This window comes from Salvelinus namaycush, unplaced genomic scaffold, assembly GCF_016432855.1.
Source record: "Salvelinus namaycush isolate Seneca unplaced genomic scaffold, SaNama_1.0 Scaffold973, whole genome shotgun sequence".
NCBI lineage: Eukaryota > Metazoa > Chordata > Actinopteri > Salmoniformes > Salmonidae > Salvelinus > Salvelinus namaycush.
The window spans coordinates 1-10,301 of NW_024061723.1; the positions used below are offsets into that span (position 1 = coordinate 1).

The following is a 10,301-nucleotide window of genomic DNA, read 5'->3' on the forward strand; positions in this document are numbered from 1 at the left end:
TGTAACTTAATTCGATTTATATCACGTTTTCTAAATGAAAACATATTACCTCAACTTAAATCAGAATCTTTTTGTTAGAATGACTTAAGAAATGTAGAGCAAGTTATCCCACATTACCCTGTTACGACCTTCCCTACATTTCTCTTTCCAACTTGCAGAGACCAGACATTACTCAAAAACATGCCATTGTTAACAGAAGGTGATAATCAAGAGTATTTCATGAAGCATCTCTGAATGTAATAATGTCAGCTGAATCCCCATGGACAACAATAGCCTGAGAACATGGTCAGCAGGTGGATCGTTTGAGCCAGAGGCAGACCTGGCCAGGTACCACGACAGGAGCCACATAACACTGGAACACATGACATGGATAACCAAAGGACCCACCTAAATCCTCATGCAGCTGAGCTGGGCTCTAGTCCCCTGTCTCTATCCCATTCACTGAGCCATGATGCTGTTCATAGAGGAAAACCCACAGGAGGCTGCCTCAGACAGTAACTCATCACTACAAACTACACGACAACTAATGCTACAGAGAGCTCTCCAGCAGGTCAGTAGTGTATTTAAACCATACAGTGTAGCCTACTATTGTAGACATATTTGTTTCAAGTTTCGGTCTGAATTGCTTTTACTCACTGATTTGATGCATGCACTCTTGCTTACCAGTAGGTGGCAGTAACATACCAATTTACAGTTGTGTTCAAAACTACTTGAATTGAGGGTATATTACCCACTTAAACTCATTTTACTTGCTGCACTCTACTTGAAGCAGCATTATTGATCAATGTGTGCATGTAGCACAGTAACTTCATTCACACTGGCACTCTCATGTGAACTGCTTCCCTGCGCTGTTGGCTATCAGTTTAATATAGCACTAATCATACAAATAATCACACACATACACTGTCAATGCTGCTGTACAATTCAACTGCTCAACCAAGATCACTATTTACTTTATTAACCTACTTATAAATAACAGTCATGGTTGACAGAAAATTAATTACATTTTAGTCATTTAGCAGACGCTCTTATACAGAGCGACTTACAGGAGCAATTAAGGTTAAGTGCCTTGCTCAAGTGCACATCGACAGAGTTTTCAACTCTTCGGCTCAGGGATTCGAACCAGCAACTTTTCAGTTACTGGTCCAACCCTCTTAAACGCTAGGCTACCTGACACCCTGATCATTTATACTGTATATCCTATGTGTACATATTCTACCACAACCAGTTGTATTACTATTTATAAACTGGGTGGTTCGACCCCTGAATGCTGATTGGCTGACAGCCGTGGTATATCAGACGTATACCACGGGTATGAGAAAAAAATAATTTTTACTGCTCTAATTATGTCGGTAATGAGTTTTTAATAGCAATAAGGCACCTCGTGCTGTATCCTGTTCATGTGACGAATAAACGTTAATTTATGTTGTAGTATTACATAATGATGCTGAAGCTGTCAACAGACCCTGCTGTGTGTTGAGTGTTGTCTATGTCTGCATCGGTGAAGGGCCCAGGGCAACAGGAGCAGCTAGTTCAACAGCAGGTGGAGCAGCTACACAGAGTTGTACAGGAGCAGAGCAGACTCCTGTCCCTCATGGGGCCAGGTGGGTACTGACTGACTGAGCTCAACGTAAAACAACCACCATCAAATAGCAAATACAAATTAATTCAGTGGAGAGGCATGAAATATGTTTACAAAGTAGTATTTTGTTAGAAAGTGCAAAGTTAATTTAGTACATTTAACTGTATTTGATGATCTTGAAAATAGATTTAGTCCAAAGGGACTTTCCGAAGTGTTGATAGTTTAGAGATGATCATTTGTTTTTGAGGTTACTAAGAAGATCATGTCAGCTCCAAGGCAGTGGTTGCTTAAGATTTGTTCAATACACAGAGGCAATAACACAATGCTCTGTTGGGTAATTTAAGAAATTACATGTCATTTCATCTTGTAGCAGCACTAATCTTTTCAGGCTAAACAGGTTTTTCTGAACTAATGAACAGCCACAGGTGTGTATAAGGACCGTCGCATAATCTCCAGTGATAAATCAGAGACATGTAAAGCACATAAAGTTGCTATGCATTCATGTCCACTTACATTTACTTTCTTCAAAAAGCTCTTTACACAAAAGACCCAATGAGGTTAAAGTGCAATGTACTATGACATTTAGCTGCGTTTTCACTTTACCTTTGTTTTCATCCTGAAAAAGCCAGTGGGAAATGACTTATCGGCCTAGTGCAGTCAAAAACAGGATTTTCCTGTGTTTTATATATATTTCCACACTATGAGGTTGGAATAGTACTGTGAAATTGTGCAAATTATGATATAATGTCCTTTTAGTGTAAGAGCTGTTTGAAAATCATTTCAGCCTGTGTTGGTGTGATGGAGTTTTGGCCTGCCTGGTAACAAAACTCTACCAATAACAGCTAGTTTTCAATTTTCCACTCCCCACTCTATATGCTTCAATACATTTTTTTTATACCTTTATTTATTTATGAGGTCCTAAACCTAGCATGAAGTGCATCCTTGTAGCTGTGTGGGCTAACATTGTCAAATGTTTGTCTTGGGGTAAGTTGAGTGTGTTTTCTTCCCAGGCGTAATGCAAGGCATTATCACAGTCAGCGGATCCTTTGTCCGAACCACCCAGGGCATTTGAACTGATTCCAGAGGCTGACCCAAAACAACGCTGCCGGAGAAGAGGCAGACAGAGCGGTCCTCTGGTCAGACTTCGAAGGCGCGCACACCAACCACCGCTTCCGAGTATATTACTTGCTAATGTCCAGTCTCTAGATAAAAAGGTAGATGAAATTATGATGATTATTATGATTATGATGATTATTATGGCCTATGTTAAAAGTGTCAATAAATGTACAAAGTGTTTGTTAGTTGTTAAGCCTGTGTTAAAAGATGCTTAAAATAATTTAAAGAAAAAAAGTGATTGTGTTAAATTGTGTTTGGGGAAGTAAAGATAGACATGGTTTTAGAAAGGTAGTGGTAATATTTCATTCAGTACAGAAGTTTGTAGGTGGCTTAACTTAACCTATCCCGTGGCTCAACTTAACCCATAACGGTAAGTTGTGCCAAGAGACCACTTTTTTGGACAAGCTATGTTTTCAAAACTGTAATGTTTACATGAATTCTGATTATTTCCAGGGATACACAACATCCTGAAATATATATAGATGTCTTTGTTATACAGAAAACTATATTTCCCTTGACGGAGTGATGCTGAATGTAAAAATTGTCTCAACTTACCCCACTCTCCCCTATCATTTGATTACTGTGTGAACATTTATTGCTTTTGTGGTCATATTAGTTCATGAGACCCCCATATTTGGGCCGTCGGACTCACTTCGCCGATGATGTCTTAGGGATTATTTGGAAGGTCCATGTCCCTAGAGTTGTAAAATGTGTGAAAGCAGTGGACCAATGGTAGCTTTCTGTGTGTTAGCACTCTTCCTTTCATCCCTCCATTCCATTCATGTTTCCCATAGGGATTTTACCCAATGTACAGCATGTTATTGCTCCCTTACACCCTTCAATCATATAGCATCAGAAAGCTTAGATTCACAGCTATCCATCAGACACGTTTTCGGAATTGTAACGCTCGTCGTAATCCTCCTCGTCTGAGGAGGAGCAAGGATCGGACCAAAGCGCAGCGTGGTTTGAATACATATTTTAATATTAGCAACGAAGATGAAAAAACACTAGGCAAAATACAAAACAATAAACGACGTGAACAAACGAACGAAAACAGTACCGTGTGGCGAACAAAACACAGACACGGCAACAATCACCCACAAACAAACAGTGAGAACAGCCTACCTTAATATGGTTCTCAATCAGAGGAAACGTAAAACACCTGCCCCTGATTGAGAACCATATCAGGCTAGATAACAATGAACCCAACATAGAAACACATAACATAGAATGCCCACCCAGCTCACATCCTGACCATCTAAACAAGACTAAACAAAGGAAATAAGGTCAGGAACGTGACAGTACCCCCCCCCCCCCCCCCCCAAGGTGCGGACTCCGGCCGCAAAACCTGAACCTATAGGGGAGGGTCTGGGTGGGCATCTGTCCACGGTGGCGGCTCTGGCACTGGTCGTGGTCCCCACCCCACCATAGTTAATCCCCACTTCCGTGGCCTCCTCATAATGGGGACCCTCCAAATTAACCCCACTGGACTGATGGGCGCCTCTGGACGGAGGGGCAGCACCGGACGGAGGGGCAGCACCGGACGGAGGGGCAGCACCGGACTGAGGGGCAGCACCAGACTGAGGGGCAGCTCCGGTGACTGAGGGGCAGCACCGGACTGAGGGGCAGCACCGGACTGAGGGGCAGCTCCGGACTGAGGGGCAGCTCCGGACTGAGGGGGAATTCCGGCATCGCCGGCGTGACAGGTAGCTCCTGGCTGACTGACGATTCTGGCAGATCCTGGCTGACTGACGGCTCTAGCAGATCCTGACTGACTGACGGCTCTAGCGGCTCCTGACTGACGGACGGCTCTGAAGGCTCAGGACAGACGGGCGGCTTTGAAGGCTCAGGACAGACGGGCGGCTGTGAAGGCTCAGGACAGACGGGCGGCTTTGAAGGCTCAGGACAGACGGGCGGCTTTGAAGGCTCAGGACAGACGGGCAGTTCAGACGGCGCTGGGCAGACGGATAGCGCAGGCGGCACTGGGCAGACAGGCAGTGCAGGCGGCGCTGGGCAGATGGCAGACTCTGGCCGGCTGAGGCGCACAGTAGGCCTGGTGCGTGGTGCCGGAACTGGTGGTACCGGGCTAAGGACACGCACCTCAAGGCTAGTGTGGGGAGCAACAACAGGGCGCACAGGGCTCTGGAGACGCACAGGAGGCTTGGTGCATGGTGCCGGAACTGGTGGTACCGGGCTGGAGACACGCACCACAGGGCGTGTGCGTGGAGGAGGAACAGGGCTCTGGAGACACACTGGAAGCCTGGTGCTGGTGTAGGCACTGGTGGTACTGGGCTGGGGCGGGGAGGTGGCGCCAGATATACCGGACCGTGCAGGCGTACTGTCTCCCTTGAGCACCGAGCCTGCCCAACCTTACCTGGTTGAATGCTCCCCGTAGCCCGACCAGTGCGGGGAGGTGGAATAACCCGCACTGGGCTGTGTTGGCGAACCGGGGACACCATGCGTAAGGCTGGTGCCATGTATGCCGGCCCGAGGAGACGCACTGGAGACCAGACGCGTTGAGCCGGCTTCATGGCACCTGGCTCAATGCTCAATCTAGCCCGGCCGATACGTGGAGCTGGGATGTACCGCACCGGGCTAAGTACACGTACAGGAGACACCGTGCGATCTTCCGCATAACACGGTGTCTGCCCGTACTCTCGCTCTCCACGATAGCAGATTGGTCTGCTACTAGAATACTAAAAGTAATAATTGGCCTCAACAAGCCCAACATTGGATTTTGTTACATTGTAATGGAATGTATGAGGCCGGTTTAAAGTCCTCATAATGAAAACAGCTACTAGGATAACATTGTATATACTTTTAAGCAGCTCATTTCCATGACTATTTACATTTACATATCCATTTTGCATGTTTGAAGATGATTGATCATAACATCTTCAGAAATCAGCAATTCAGACAGCTTTTTGGGCACATTTTTACCGCATTTCTGTGAATAATTTATCTTTATATATTTGGCACTCCTGGCTCATGTGGTTGTGTATTCTACATCACTATGAACATTTTGGGGCATACTACAATTATATTTCATACAGGTATGGTCATGTGAAATTGTCCAATAAGATCCCATTGACTTGTTTGGCAGCCGTATTGGGAATAAGACTTCTGTGGGGTTAAGGCTTTGTTTCTACACATATTTATAAAACGCTGTCCTAGCTGTGTGTGCAATTTGGTGACTCTATCACCAAAGTTACAATCCAAAAACATACTGTTACATATTACACAGAAAGCTACCATTAGTCCACTGCTATCACACATTTTCCAACTCAAGGGACATAGACCTTCTAAAAAGGTCTATGTCCCGAGACATCACCAGCCCAAGTCCGACCGACCAGGAATACGACTTTCCCAAGCGGATCCTTTGTCCGAACCACCCAGGGCATTTGAACTGATTCCAGAGGCTGACCCAAAACAACGCTGCCGGAGAAGAGGCAGACAGAGCGGTCCTCTGGTCAGACTTCGAAGGCGCGCACACCAACCACCGCTTCCGAGTATATTACTTGCTAATGTCCAGTCTCTAGATAAAAAGGTAGATGAAATTAGGGCAAGGGTTGCTTTCCAGAGAGACATCAAGGATTGTAACATACTCTGTTTCACGGAAACATGGCTCTCTCGGGATATACTGTCAGAGTCAGTACAGCCACCGGGATTCTTTGTGCGTCACTCGGACAGGAAGAAGAAGGGCGGGGGTGTATATCTCATGGTGTAATCGTAACAACATACAGGAACTCAAGTCCTTTTGTTCACATGACCTAGAATTCCTCACAATCAAATGCCTACCGTATTATATCCCAAAGAAATTCTCCCCGGTTATTGTCACAGCCATGTATATCCCCCTCAAGCCGATACCCCGACGGCCCTCAAGGAACTTCACTAGACTTTATTCTAACAGGAAACAATATATCCTGAGGCTGCATTTATTGTAGCTGGGGATTTTAGCAAGGCATATTAGAGAACAAGACTACCTAAATTCTATCAGCATATTGAATGTCGCACTCGCGCAGGTAAAACACTGGATCCCTGCTGCTCTAACTTCCGCGAGGCACACAAAGCCCTCCCTTGCCCTCCTTTTGGCAAATCTGACCACGGCTCCATTTTGCTTCTCCCTTCCTATAGGCAGAAACTCAAACAGGATATACCCATGCTAAGGGCTATTCAACGCTGGTCTGACCAATCGGAATCCACGCTTCAAGATTGATACAGACCAGCTTGTTCTCACTTCGGCTTAGTCCGTGCTGGAAGTGATAGGCTTTGGCTGGCAAGCATATCACCAGCAGAAGATCTGGACCCACAATATTGAAGAGGAAGATGCTGTTGATTTTCCAGAATTTGAAGAGGAAGAGGAAGATGTAGCGCACTGACAGGTTGAGAGGCAAGGCCAGAGTGAATTCCACAATCATCACTTTAGAGAAGACTGTATATCATCTGATTCCCCACGTTGCAGTGATCGACCTCAGTGTTTGAGGATGTGTTCTGAAGATGGACCGCATCCATTGTTCTTCTGACAGAATTACAGAACTCTGCAAGATCAGCCTATTCCCCTTTTGAATAAAGATAAATAATGTTTCTCTTTCTGTGTCCGCCACAAGAGCACGAATAAAAATGTAAGGAATCTACGTGCATAGCTCATATCCACAGGAACAGAAAAACAGGTGATGTAGCTTGAGGGTTTATCTATACGAACAGAAGTGTGCATGAATCTTTATCTTGGCTTGATCTAAAAACAACAATAAAGACTATAGACAGTGTGACAGGCTGGCCGATACCTTGTCATCTAAAGGCATAAAAGAGGAACTGAGAAATAAAGTTAAAAAGTACTTAATTGTTTTTTTTAAACTGCAGACTAACAAATGAAACACACATGGCTGGTGGCTATAACAAATGTCTCTTCCACACAGTCAGGAAACACACCTTGTTAAGAAAGGCCCTGGTTACACGTTGAAGGCTGCTGTGCTGATAAGCCCCTCCCACCAATTAGGCAATACAATGAGCAATGCACTACTACAGGACATGTTTGGAGATGATAGAAAGCGCAGGTTATGGATTAAATAAATCGATACAGAAAAAAAACACTGCATCACAATAATTTATAGTTTAAAATGGCAATAAATACTTTGAATCCATATATTTAAAACTAGTCATTTAGTCCATAGTGAAGGCTCTCCTTCACACATAGTTTCTAAGGAAACGTGATTATCCGATGAAATGACCAATGTAGATATTTCATAAAAATAGCAGATGTCAATGCCCTGCCTTAAACTGTCAAGGAACGTAACCTAAAGATTTCATTTAAGTGCATTTACTTACAGAGTTAAAGGCACCGGGCCAAGTTACTAAAAATAAAATGTTGTGAGATGAGTTATCTATTTCATTCCACAGTCAAAAGCAATACAAGCAATCATTTTTTTAAATTCAGAATTGTTTATTAAATGATCTTTATTTACATTATTGAAGTATTGTTTTGTAACATGCAATGTTTTCCAGTTATATTTAGTCAAAGGCCTTGACAATTTATGTTTTTAAGTTATTTTTTATATAAAGAAAAATTGCTGTGTTGACTAGAGGAGCTCTTGGGGGATGCTTCCTTGTAACAACAAGACCTAGTATTTTCCTCGATCTCTTAGGAATTTTACCTTTTAAATCCTCCACCTAAAGTCCCTCTCTGTTTCTCATCGGCAGGACTGCTGTTATCCCCCTCTCTCTCTGCCCAGTGGCTGGGCCTGATGCCTGCTCTGGCTGCTGGAGTGGATACCTCTGGTCTCTCTGCCAACCCACAGAGGTCCAATCAGAGATCAAACGTTTATGCTTCACCTCCCTCAGGAGATGGATGGCTGCCCAAAACGGGTCCTGTTCTGACACATTCCCTCCATGGTAAGAAGTATGGATGACCACGTCGTGGTCTGTTTTTGTTGTAACTACTGCAGTATATGGTATGATAACAGAAGCTCGGAAAATATTTTGATCAACTTCTAATAATTAAGTTGTAAAGGCGGGAAGAAATAAAACTCTCAAACTATAAAAAAAGTATATACATTGGCCTCATCAAGAGTAGTAGTAGTACTGTAGTAATAAATAAATAAACATAACTTAAGAGGAATATTTATTTGACCCAGACAATTAGCAACAACAGAGTCATTATGAGTGGTTTAACATGACGACATCACTGGTTAAAGAAACCAGATGACGATATATGACGATAACATAAACAAGTAGTGAATCATTGTCTGATGTAGCAAACTAACATGAATGTCTCATCATGAGAACAAACAGTCTTAATGCAGTCATAAAACAGTAATTAATTTCCTATTTTTTTGTATTTAGTAAGTATTTTACCTACTATGCTGCGTTACATTGTTGCTGCGTTTTGGATTTGAGTTGTTTCCTGCTGAGTTTGTGCTTTCATCTATTTTTAGACAGGGACAATAAGTTGTCAGGTCGAGGCTTTTGAACTTAGTGCTGCTTAAGCAGTACACATTTGGGTCCACTAGACAAACCATGTAGGACAAAACCATGAGACCGTCAAAGACAGCTATATCTTCTGCTCTGGGTAAATTCTCAACTCTCACAATCAACAGAACCATTGTAGCTATGGTACAAGGCAGGAAATAGAAAGAGAATACCAAGACAACTGAGGTGACCAGAAACACTGCTCGACACAGCTTGGTCCTATCCCCTGCTTCTTTTTGAGTGTGTTGACATTGTGGGCCGTGCAGTAGACCAACACAAAGAAAGGGATGAGAATCTGGGCGAAAAACACAACCTCTCTCAAAGTGTCAGTGACGTCCTCGACCAGTGACATTTTACGCCCATAACTGTTACAGCACTCAAAGGTCTTCAGCATGGTTGGGATATTCAGGGGGAGCAGCAGTAGCTAGATGATGACAGAGATATGAGGAGACTTTTTGAAGAACTTAAGGAAGTTATTTTTTCCAGGATGAACTACATTAAAGTAAGGATCAACTGAAATCCCAGTCAGGAAGGCAATACTGGCACCTCAATTCAGAAACAGCATGAACAACATGGCTTTGTAAGTTCCACCCTCTGTACTCCGCCACTCCCCTTCATGTTGTTGCTGTTAGATTTCCAGAACTTCATTTTGAATATAAAAGATAAAGCACTGAGGTTGAGCGGTAGAGCCAGGAAGAATTCCACAATCATCACAGAGGGGTAGAAAATAACACAGTGGTAGATTCTCTGCTGTGCAGTTCTTACTCGGCTGATCGTCATCCACAGTACGCATTGTCAAAAGCGGTCCTCTTTACAGTCAGACTGTCAGAAGAAGGAACAGTCATCCTGTCACGTTCATTTAGAGATGGATTGGACCAAGGTGCAGCATGGTAGGCGTACATTTTACTTTTATTTAAATTACACCGAAAAAAACACCAAAATACAAAAACAAACGTAAACCTACATGTAGTGCAGAAAGCAACTATACATAGACAAGATCCCACAAACTAAAGATGGAAAAAAGGCTGCCTAAGTATGATCCCCAATCAGAGACAACAATAGACCGCTGCCTCTGATTGTGTCACGTCCTGACCTTAGTTCTTTTTTTGTGTCTCTATTTTAGTTTGGTTAGGGTGGG

The 10,301-nt window shown here is 43.5% G+C and overlaps 1 pseudogene; it reads right to left on the reverse strand.

Moving 5' to 3' along the window:
• Positions 1 to 9,045: 9,045 nt before the first annotated feature.
• On the reverse strand, positions 9,046 to 9,956 carry LOC120043600 (annotated as a pseudogene).
• Positions 9,957 to 10,301: the final 345 nt, after the last annotated feature.